Here is a 12,405-nt window from a genome sequence, read left to right on the forward strand (position 1 = left end):
CCGGTCAAAAGTTTTAGAACACCTACTCATTCAAGGGTATTTCTTTATTTTTACTATTTTCTACATTGTAGAATAATAGTGAAGACATCAAAACTATGAAATAACATATGGAATCATGTAGTAACCAAGAAAGTGTTAAAATCAAAATATATTTGATATTTGAGATTCTTCAAATAGCCACCCTTTGCCTTGATGACAGCTTTGCGCACACTTACATTTCAGTCATTTAGCAGACGCTCTTATCCAGAGCGACTTACAGTTAGTGAGTGCATACATTTTCATACTGGCCCCCCATGGGAATCGAACCCACAACCCTGGCGTTGCAAGCTCTTGGCATTCTCTCAACCAGCTTCACCCGGAATGCTTTTCCAAGATTCTTGAAGGAGTTCCCACATATGCTGAGCACAGTAGGTGTTCTAAAACGTTTGACCGGTAGTGTACCTTTCTGATCCTTGTACATTTGTTTTGATATCATGTTATTACGATAACTTAACAGTGAGAAAACAACACTGGTACACTCTCATTCAACAGTGCATTTACAAATACAGTCCAATATTCAACTACTTGTCTTTTCAAGTAAATAATATCTAAATACTGACTTCTAAATAATTGAAACAATTTTTATTTTTTTTACTAAAAAAACATGACATAGTATTTGAACCCAGGTCTGGATCTTATAGGTACCATGCTTTCCTTTCCTTTCCCAACCTTTGTATGATACTTCTACGGATCTAAACGTCTCAAAAACAACTTGAAGAGGGGGAACTCCAAGTGTTTGACAGGAGTTATTAACCAAACTTCCACTGCACACAGTTAGCCATGACCACCTGATTTTTACACAAAGGAATGATAGATAACTGAAACACAACATCAGTGTTGTCCTCTCGTAGGGATTGATGTATGACACGGTTTGAAGACTAGAACACTAGCAGTACACCAAGCCCTAGCTACAGCTATACTTTTCAAAGCATTCTAAACCAAAATGAACTGTGAAATGAGAGTCGCTCCGGCTATTGCAAGGGAGTGGGCGAGAAATGAAATCAAGCTGCTGTCTGCAGATCATGCTGCTGTGGATCGTGATGCCATTTTGGTTGGATTGTGGGAGCTCTGCTGTGCATGCAAATCAAATTAGATGGTAAACAGACAGGGTCTTTGTGTCCGGCAAGGCCGAGGCAGGGCAGGCAGGCCGAGGCAGGCGAGGCTGGTAAAGGCCAAGAGTCAGGCTCTTCCTCTGTGGTGTGGTGTGCTAACTGGGCTTGGCCAACACACAGGAAGCTACTGACACTGCATAGCTTCCTTCACACACACTCTCGCTGACTAACTCTCACAGTACTCTCCCCCTCTTCCTGCCTCACACCATATTCCTGTCTTTCCCTCTCTCTGCTGTACAGCTATAACAATATCCTTTGGATCTGATCTACGTACAGGTTTGAGATGTGCCTCTCCAGGGTAATCTTTAAAGGAAGCGTTTCGTTTAACACACACGTGGAGTTTTGGGTGTTTGGGCAGGTTTCCAACAGAACAGCATCCGGACTCTAGGGCTACATCCCAAATGGCACCCTATTCGGCCCAGTGCACTACATAGGGAATAGAGTGCAATGTGGGACACAGCCTATAACAGAGGCCTCTGCCAGGCCTCACAATAGTACAGAGAGGAAGAGTATCAAGCAAACAGGTTAATTTTTCTGCTGTGTTTTTTTTTAAGACATGGACGCCTTGCACTGCAAGTCCTTTGTTGGAGAAACTGTTCGCCATTTCCCACTGAAATTGCAACATTCAGATCAATCCAACCATTTTAGAGAAGTTACACAACCAAACAATCTGGAAATGTTGATAAAAGTCTGAAAAAAACCACACAAAAAACAGTTTTGTATTTATAGCAGCACAGCTAATCCTACTGGTGCTAAAGAGGCTAGCCGGGATCTTGAAAGCTATGTCTGTATTTTTAAACCTTCCATTTTTAACTCCATGTGTGAAATTATGGCCAAGTAAACCAAATACCATTAAACCCAAACCAGTTTCCAGACCTGTAGATATGCTAAGTGCTTAACAGGCAGTTTGAGACTACTAGGCCAAATGTTGTTTACAAGATAGGATGCCCTTCTGACTCCCTTAAGCTAATCCTTTACCTGGCTGTATAAAAAAAACTACCTCTCAGGACATCAGTAATACCTCACTTAGGTCCAAATGGGACACCTCAAGAGTACAGAACATGTTCCCTCTCCTTCTCTGCCCCCTCTCTCTCTGTGTCTCTCTAAGGAAATGCTCCCTCTCTTCCTTGCTACAGTTGAAGTCAGAAGTTTACATACACTCAGGTTGAAGTCATTAAAACTTGTTTTTCAACCACTCCACAAATTTCTTGTTAACAAACTATAGTTTTGGCAAGTCGGTTAGGACATCTACTTTGTGCATGACACAAGTAATTTTTCCAACAATTGTTTACAGACAGATTATTTCACTGTATCACAATTCCAGTGGGTAATAAGTTTAAATTCACTAAGTTGACTGTGACTTTAAACAGCTTGGGAAATTCCAGAAAATTATGTCATGGTTTTAGAGGCTTCTGATAGGCTAATTGACATCATTTGAGTCCTCCTGTAGCTCAGTTGGTAGAGCATGGCGCTTGCAACGCCAGGGTTGTGAGTTCAATTCCCACGGGGGGCCAGTGTGAAAAATGTATGCACTAACTGTAAATCGCTCTGGATAAGAGCGTCTGCTAAATGACTAAAATGTAATTAATTGGAGGTGTGGATGTATTTCAAGGCCTACCTTCAAACTCAGTGCCTCTTTGCTTGACATCATGGGAAAATCAAAAGAAATCAGCCAAGACCTCAGAAAAACATTGTAGACCTCCACAAGTCTGGTTCATCCTTGGGAGCAATTTCCAAACGCCTGAAATTACCATGTTTATCTGTACAAACAATAGTACGCAAGTATAAACACCATGGGACCACGCAGCCATCATACCGCTCAGGAAGGAGACGCGTTCTGTCTCCTAGAGATGAACGTACTTTGGTGCGAAAAGTGCAAATCAATCCCAGAACAACAGCAAAGGACCTCGTGAAGATGCTGGAGGAAACAGGTACAAAAGTATCTATATCCACAGTAAAATGAGTCCTATAATCGACATAATCTGAAAGGCCACTCAGCAAGGAAGAAGCCACTGCTCCAAAACCGCCATAAAAAAGCCAGACTACGGTTTGCAACTGCACATGGGGACAAAGATCGTACTTTTTGGAGAAATGTCCTCTGGTCTGATCAAACAAAAATAGAACGGATGCTTGCAAGCCGAAGAACACCATACCAACCGTGAAGCACGGGGGTGGCAGCATCATGCTGTGGGGGTGCTTTTCTGCAGGAGGGACTGGTGCACTTCACAAAATAGATGGCATCATGAGAAAGGAAAATTATGTGGATATATTGAAGCAACATCTCAAGACATCAGTCAGGAAGTTAAAGCTTGGTCGGAAATAGGTTTTCCAAATGGACAATGACCCCAAGCATACTTCCAAAGTTGTGGCAAAATGGCTTAAGGACAACAAAGTCAAGGTATTGGAGTGGCCGTCACAAAGCCCTGACCTCAATCCTATAGAACATTTGTGGGCAGAACTGAAAAAGTGTGTGTGAGCAAGGAGGCCTACAAACCTGACTCAGTTACACCAGCTCTGTCAGGAGGAATGGGCCAAAATTCACCGAAATGATTGTGGGGAAGCTTGTGGAAGGCTACATGAAATGTTTGACCCAAGTTAAACAATTTAAAGACAATGCTACCAAATACTAATTGAGTGTATGTAAACTTCTGACCCACTGGGAATGTGATGAAATAAATAAAAGCTGATATAAAATCACTCTACTATTATTCTGACATTTCACATTCTTAAAATAAAAGTGGTGATCCTAACTGACCTAAAACAGGGAATTTTTACTAGGATTAAATGTCAGGAATTATGAAAACTGAGTTTAAATGTATTTGGCTAAGGTGTATGTAAACTTCCAACTTCAACTGTATCTATGGGAGATTAAGATCTTACTACCTCCTAAGCACATCCACAACATATATTTTTCTTACAGTGTGGTGCTCTACCACGTATCAGATCCTGAGCTCTCCTTCCACACTTCTGTTTTTCTAGAACTTGTGCGTAGATGAAGACAGACAACTAAAATAATCTTAGCGTGCAGAAGTGAGACTGCCTTATGCAATCATCCAATACAGGAAATATTGGAACGATAAAGAGTCTGCGTGACAAATATTGGCACAATACTCCATTTATCACATTCTGACTGAGTAGTCCTAAATGTTGAGGGAGACAGAGGGAGCGACAGTTTAAAACCAGATTATTTAAATAATGTTACAAAACACCTACTCTCCACTACTTGGTTGACAAAACCGTACTGATTGGAATTGGGAAGCAAAGTCTCCCTTTTAGATAGCTAGAATTAAGGACACCGCCACCATCCTTTTTTGTTCGTATAAATTCAATCCAAAAACCAAACCAGCTGCATCTGTAGAAACAATGATTGCTTCACTAATCTTTCGTTACTCATTTAATCCGTCAAATCCCCTGCCCCCCCCATTCTGAAATATTAGCAGCAGGGCAGACTCCTACTAGCTAATCTAAGCTCCTACAGACTTACACATGTAAACACAGCAGAATGTAGGTGCATTATCTGATACGGCTCATAGTAGGGAGATCATAAGGGTGGTCCGAGGGTACCACATAAAATATGCTACTAAGGCAAAAGGTTGACCCAATTGAAATGAGAGGATAACTTGTGATGTACTAAGCCTAATGCTACAGCAACCAGGGAATGGGCATGTCACTGCTATATCACATGAACACACTTAAGACATGGCAAAGGGTGTAGAAAAGCTGGAAATTAGCTTAAAAATTGCAAAAAATAATTAACAAAAAAGTACCCATCCCATGGCAAATGTATAGAATTGCAGGAAATAAGCTTTAAACCTGTAAAATCATCTCCACCAACAAGAAGGGTGTGAACAATTTGCGTCATCAACAGTGCTTTTGCCCATAGAAATAGACCGGATGTTCCCCAATGCTCGAAAGGTGGCCTGAGCGAAAAGGTTTGGGAACCCCTGTGCTAGATAGTCAGAGGGTCACTTAGCCCAAAGGCCAGCAGATGGCGATATTGATTGTTTCATCTTACCATCTACACGCATTATATGCAGGTGGCAATACGCTCGTATCCCCCGTGGACCGGTTCGTAACTAAAACATTTTCCATTCAGGCTGCAAAGGCGTCGATTTCCTCCTTAACTAGATTTAATGGCAAGAAGGCGGAAACCGCATACTTTCTTTATGAAAAACCATTTCCCACCACCATTCTAGTTGCTAATGCTACATCCTGACGTTGTGCCCTGCGTTCAGACAGATATATTAGGGAAAGGAATCCTATTGGGTAATGAATGGAGAAACGTATAATGCCCCACCCAGCAGACTATCGACCAATCGTGTTCATGGTGTCATGCTAAGTCACACGGTTGCTAGGCTAATTGTGACGTAATCCCTTCTCAAACTCAAGGCACTGTATGAGTCGAGAAACTGCCTATTTTCCTCTAAAGTACGTAATGTCACAATTCCAAAGCGATATTACAGAGAACAAGTTAATTATCTCACATCTCGGAAAAGATTTGCAATATTGTACTGCTTGTTCACGAAATTAATGTTAATTCATGTCCAATGGAGCTCCTCCCCCCTTTGTAATAACACAGTGCCACCGACACAGCCCGCTCCCAAGGACTATGGGCTCTCGTTCTCTGTGGCCAACGTGAGTAAGACATTTAAGTGTGTTAACCCTCGCAAGACTGTCGGCCCAGACGGCATCCCTAGCCGCCGCGTCCTCAGAGCATGCGCAGACCAGCTGACTGGAGTGTTAACGGACATTAAATCGCTCCCTATCCCAGTCTGCTGTCCCCCTTGCTTCAAGATGTCCACCATTGTTCCTGTACCCGAGAAAACAAAGGTAACTGAACTAAATGACTATTGCCCCGTAGCACTCACTTCTGTCATCATGAAGTGCTTTGAGAGGCTAGTCAAGGATCATATCACCTCTACCTTACACCCTAGACCCACTTCAATTTGCATACCGCCCCAATAGATCCACAGACGATGCAATCGCCATCGCACTGCACACTGCCCTATCCCATCTGGACAAGAGGAATACCTATGTAAGAATGGTGTTCATTGACAATAGCTCAGCATTCAACACCATAGTACCCTCCAAGCTGATCATTAAGCTTGGGGCCTTAGGTCTGAACCCCGCCCTGTGCAACTGGGTCCTGGACTTCCTAACAGGCCGCCCCCAGGTGGTGAAGGTAGGAAACAACACCTCCACGTCACTGATCCTCAACACAGGGGCCCCACAAGGGTGCGTGCTCAGCCCCCTCCTGTACTCACTGTTCACCAATGACTGCGTGGCAACGCAGGCCTCCAACTCAATCATCAAGTTTGCAGACGACACAACAGTAGTAGGCCTGATTACCAACAATGACGAGACAGCCTACAGGGAGGAGGTGAGGGCCCTGACGGAGTGGTGCCAGGTAAATTACCTCTCCCTCAACAAAACGAAGGAGCTGATCGTGGACTTCAGGAAACAGCAGAGGTAGCACGCCCCTATCCACATTGACGGGACCGCAGTGGAGAAGGTGAAAAGCTTCAAGTTCCTCGGCATACACATCACTGACAATCTGAAATGGTCCACCCACATAGTGAGTGTGGTGAAGAAGGCGCAACAGCGCCTCTTCAACCTCAGGAGGCTGAAGAAATGTGGCTTGGCCCCTAAGACCCTCAAACTTTTACAGATGCACAATTGAGAGCATCTGATCAGGCTGTATCACCGCCTGGTACAGCAACTGCACCGCCCGCAACCGCAGGGCTCTCCAGAGGGTGGTGCGGTCTGCCCAACGCGTTGCCGGGGGCACACTGTCTGCCCTCCAGGACACCTACAGCACCCAATGTCACAGGAAGGCCAAAAAGATCAAGGACATCAACCACCCGAGCCACGGCCTGTTCACCCCGCTACCATCCAGAAGGCGAGGTCAGTATAGGTGCATCAAAGCTGGGACCGAGAGACTGAAAAACAGTTTCTAGCTCAAGGCCATCAGACTGTTAATTAGCCATCACTAGCCGGCTACCACCCGGTTACTCAACCCTGCACCTTGGAGGCTGCTGCCCTATATACATAGACATGGAATCACTGGTCACTTTAATAATGGAACACTAGCCCCTTTAATAATGTTTACATAATGCTTTACTCATTTCATATGTATATACTGTATTTATTCTACTGTATTTTAGTCAATGCCACTCCGACATTGCTCATCCTAATATTTATATATTATTTTACTTTAAATTTGTGTTTATTGTTGTGAATTGTTAGATACTACTGCACTGTTGGAGCTAGGAAAACAAGCATTTCGCTACACCCGTAATAACATCTGCTAAATATGTGTATGTGACCAATACAATTTGATTTGATTTACAATGCGTTTGGACAGTAAGATGGAAATGACTCAAAATCGCCATCTGCTGGCCTTTGGGCTAGAGGGTTATGGTGTAGGCCTAGCTTACTACTTTTGACTTAACTACCTTCATTTGAGATATCTGCTAAGCATATTATCAAAACATCATCCTATGCATTGATATATCTATTTTCCAATAATATCTTTAAACACTGGGATGAGACCTGGAAATATTATATACATGTAGGCCTATTGCTTCCTAATTAGTGCGGAGCGATTAACCAATAAAAATTAATATAAAAACTTTTTTGACAGAGTCAGTTCAAATTACTTTAATTCCCTTTAGTTTGTTTCTTTTGTGAGCCCAACGCGCCGTTTCTCTAGAAAGAAATCAAATCATTCACGAGAGAAACCATGTCAAGAACTAGTGATGGGACGATTGATACCGGAGCTCCGATGCGGTTTTCAAAGCACTACGGATCCGACCAAATGTACCGATGCTCGTTTCAAAGTAACATTATCACAGGTGGCCATTTGATTAATTGTTCAGCAGTCTTATGGCTTGGGGGTAGAAGCTGTTAAGGAACCTTTTGGACCTAGACTTGGTGCTCCAGTACTGCTTCCCGTGCGGTAGCAGAGAGAACATTCTATGACTGGAGTCTTAGAATTTTTTTGGGGCCTTCCTCTGACACCGCCTAGTATATAGGTCCTGGATGGCAGTTAGCTTGGCCCCAGTGATGTACTGGGCAATACGCACTATCCTCTGTAGCGCCTTATGGTCAGATGCCGAGCAGTTGCCATACCAGGCGGTGATGCAATCGATCAGGATGCTCTCGATGAACATGAGGTGGTGGCGGAGGCTGAATGGCACAACAATGGGCCTCAGGATCTCGTCACGGTATTCCTGTGCATTCAAATGAACATAGATAAAATGTGATTAACTTCGTTGTCCTTAGCTTATGCCTGCCTATACCATAACCCCACCGCCACCATGGGGTACTCTGTTCACAACGTTGACATCAGCAAACCGCTCACCCACACAAAGCCATACATGCGGTCTGCAATCTGCTCGGTACAGTTGAAACCGGGATTAATCCGTGAAGAGCATACTTCTCCAGCGTGCCAGTGGCCATCGAAGGTGAGCATTTGCCCACTGACGCCAAACTGCAGTCAGGTCAAGACCCTGGTGAGGACGACAAGCACATAGATGAGCTTCCCCGAGACAGTTTTTGACAGTTTGTGCAGAAATTCTTCAGTTGTGCAAACCCACAGTTTCATCAGCTGTCCGGGTGGCTGGTCTCAGATGATCCTACAAGTTTAGAAGCCAGATATGGAGGTCCTGGGCTGGCGTGGTTACACGTGGTCTGCTGTTATGAGGCCAGTTGGACGTACTGTCAAATTCTCTAAAACGGCTTTGGAGGGGGCTTTGGTAGAGAAATGAACATTACATTCTCTGGCAACAACTCTGGTGGACATTCCTGCAGTCAGCATGCCAATTGCATGCTCCCTCAACTTGATACATCTGCGGCATTGTTGTGTGACAAAACTGCACATTTTAGAGTGGCCTTTTATTGTCCCCAGCACAAGGTGCACCTGTGTAATGATCATGCTGTTTAATCAGCGTCTTGATATGGCACACCTGTCAGGTGGATGGATTATTTTGGCACTAACAGGGATGTAAACAAATTTGTGCGCAACATTTGAGAGAAATAAGCTTTTTGTGCATTTGGACAATTTCTGGGATCTTTTATTTCAGCTCATGTAACCAACACTTTCCATGTTTTGTTCATATTTTTGTTCAGTGTAGTAATTCTGCACATTGTTGTTAAAACAATTCATTTTATTTAATAAAGTATAGGCTTCTAGCTTAAATAATGATTCACAGTTTTACAGAAAGAAAAAAAGGATTCACAGCAAAAAAGTGAAGCATGACAGAAGGTGAAAACCTGTAACAGTAACTGATAATAGGCTACTAAAACCCAAGACTAACCACTACGCCACAGTGATTTGATGAATTTTATGGACAATATTTATATATGAACATCAAACGCTGCTTTTCATTGCTGGCCAGCAGATATCACTAATGTGCATTGTGTTAAAAGCTCCGAGTAATAAACAGTTTTCCGGCACATTTTGGTGGAAGTCCCAAAGGCTTCTAGAAAGCCTCGGTTTCCCATCACTACACACTAATACACAAACGCAGGGGAGTTGCAGCGATGAGACAAGATCGCAATTGGATATCACGAAAATGGGGAGAAAAAAAGGCGTAAAATTACAACAAAAAAAGTTTTTTTTTAAACTGTTGAAATTGTTAACAACAAATTTCCTGTTTGGCATAATGGAGCTCGTGGTGCGTGCACATGCTGGTTTGACGCAGTAGCTACACTGCCACTAACATCTGGAAAGTTTAAATGACCTGCATTTAGGTCAATTAAATTGCGACGTAATATCCAGAGATCGATGAAAAAACACTTACCTGTTAAGTTTGATTGTCCACTGTTGAACACCCACACAAAGTAGTTAAACACTTTAAATTGTTTGCAAATCGCCTCAGTAAAATGTATTCACTAACAAATGGTTGGTTCTATTTTCTCGCTACGTGCATCTGACGGAAGATGTATCCGGGCGTTTATAAAGCATTAGGAGACAGCCCATCCCCATTCCTCTTCTCCTCCACTTGCTATTGGGCAATATCACTGCATTTGGTAATACTGCTATACTGTTTCCAGCGGTTGCATGACAAAAGGGATGACGCAGAGACTGCTGATTGACAGTTGTAGTGAAGTAGCCTAGTACTAGCCTTCATTCATCGATGCCCACTTCTCACCTCTACCTACATGTATTTATCCGGACATTTTTTGCATTTGTAGTGCAATTATTACATTTACAAATTTTGCAACGTGTTTGGCATCTGAGAGGATTACTTTTGATGTGGGTTTATTTCGGGAACGCTTGTTAATTTGTCAACAGTCAGTTAGGTGATAATTACTGGGATATTACTAGATTACACTTTCACTAGACAGGCTGGGTGTGTACTGGAATCTTGGAAACCCTGTCTTATTTATACAAGGCCATGCCAAACTAATTCATCTATATTGTATCTTAAAGCGAAAGGGAGTCAGGGAGGTTTTCTTCACTCCCTCTGACTGCCTGTCAACCTGCCAAGGGCAACTTTTAAGCACAAACTTTAAGCAACCGTTAACATCCGGCATGGGAAGAGGAGGAAGAGAAGGAATGCAACCTTGGGTTTTTATTTTCCAGAGTAGCTCTGGTCCAGGTCTTTAGAGCATGTTCCTTCACTAAGGATCACACACTTACGCCCTTGACCAGAGCTACCCAGAGAGAAGTCTGTATCAAGGGAAGCCTTTCCTCTTCCCTCAGCATTTCTGGATATGGTATTAGGGATCCTCTATAAATAGTGCTTTCTATCTCTGTGTTGCTCAATCAATACTCCAATCAATACTAACCTATGTCATTGACTTCAGTTTCCTGGTGACCTATTGAATGGCACCCTATTCCCTACATAGTGCATTACTTTCAGTTTTGGGGAAGCTACTCTGAAAATATAGTTTACCAAGCTACCAATTTCTTCACACTGGAAGAAGTTAAGCTACGCTAAAGCTACCCTTAATAAAAATGTAGTTTACTTAATTAAAGTTACGTTGAAAAAGTAGTTCACTACATCCAAACTACTTCATGAAAAATTATCCTTTCTAAATCTGAAATGTCAAAGAATACAAAAGTGCAAGAACAGATCACTCTTATTAACAGAATTTTGTCATTTGTCAGTTTTAAACACAAAAATGATGTTTGAAGTGAGAATGAGGCAGGTCTGAGGCCGAAAAAGAAAGGAAATTCTTGCCTACTTCACCCGTATATTATTTGATTTTTGCAAAAAAAATCTTGGTAGTTCCAGTAGTTATCTTCACCGCTACATGGCAAAAAAGTAATTACCTACTAAAAACATTACCAAGATTGTATTTTTTTTTTTTACCAAGCTACTGCAAAATGTAGTTTATTTTACAAATTGAACTACATGTAGTTCATTTTTCCCCAACACTGATTACTTTGACCAGGGCCCAATGGCACCCTATTCCCTATGTAGTGCACAACTTTTGACCAGAGCCCTATGAGCTCTCATCTCGAAAACCCGACCCTAGGGTCAGGTTTTCGAGACTATATGAACTCTGCTCAAAAGTAGTGCACTACGTAGGGAATAGGGTGCTGTTTGGGACGCATCAATGACCTAGGAAGAGTTAAGCTTGTAAAGTTGTACTGTATTGGATTAATTCATACTTGATGTGTCTTCTTTGTTCTGAGAGATACTGTGTATACGATCATTCACACTTATTAGTACAAATCATAACACTTTGATAGATAACAGCAATGTTGTTCCGTCAATAAACTGTTGCATTGCATAACTGTGTGTCTGTGTGTAAAGTCACTGGGGCAATACAATGCCTTCACTGTGGGTATGTAATGTGAGGCCCTCAATTGGAACACATGGAATACAATGGAAGCATTGGATAGAAAATATAACCATTATGCTAATCACTAAGTCACTAAGTACTAGACCAACAAACTGAATAAGAGCAAATAACAATAGATCCATTACAAAAATATAGTTTCCCATTCAGGAACATTCAATTCATACTACACAGAAAACATTCTTGCAATCTAGCAAATCAAGTTTGATTATATTAAAGGAAAGGTTCACCTATTTTGAATTATATATTGTTTTTGTGCATCTGTGAGTGATGTTCTATTGATTCCCTGGGTCATTTCATGTGTTCATGTGTAACTGAGTTATTGGCATTCAAGCAGGCAGAAATCCGTCCGGTATGACGTAGCACCGTGATAAAGTCGCTCTCACTACACTGGAAGTTAATAGGAATACGACTTTTATTATCCCAGTTACTAATAAGC

At 42.2% G+C, this 12,405-nt stretch overlaps 1 protein-coding gene across 3 annotated transcripts in view; it reads right to left on the reverse strand.

The window, feature by feature from the left end:
• The window catches only part of LOC121571815 (protein NDRG1), a 42,554-nt gene that overhangs the window by 10,354 nt on the left and 19,795 nt on the right, over positions 1-12,405 (reverse strand). Inside the window, exon 1 of one of the 3 annotated variants that reach the window (XM_041883512.2) lies at positions 9,956-10,110. The exons of 1 other annotated variant lie outside the window; for it this stretch is intronic. The gene's annotated coding sequence lies outside the window, so the exon portion shown is untranslated. Of the gene's footprint in view, positions 1-9,955; positions 10,111-12,405 lie in introns of those variants that run through there. One more of the 3 variants, XM_041883513.2, reaches the window with a different exon arrangement.

This window comes from Coregonus clupeaformis, chromosome 8, assembly GCF_020615455.1.
Source record: "Coregonus clupeaformis isolate EN_2021a chromosome 8, ASM2061545v1, whole genome shotgun sequence".
Lineage (NCBI taxonomy): Eukaryota > Metazoa > Chordata > Actinopteri > Salmoniformes > Salmonidae > Coregonus > Coregonus clupeaformis.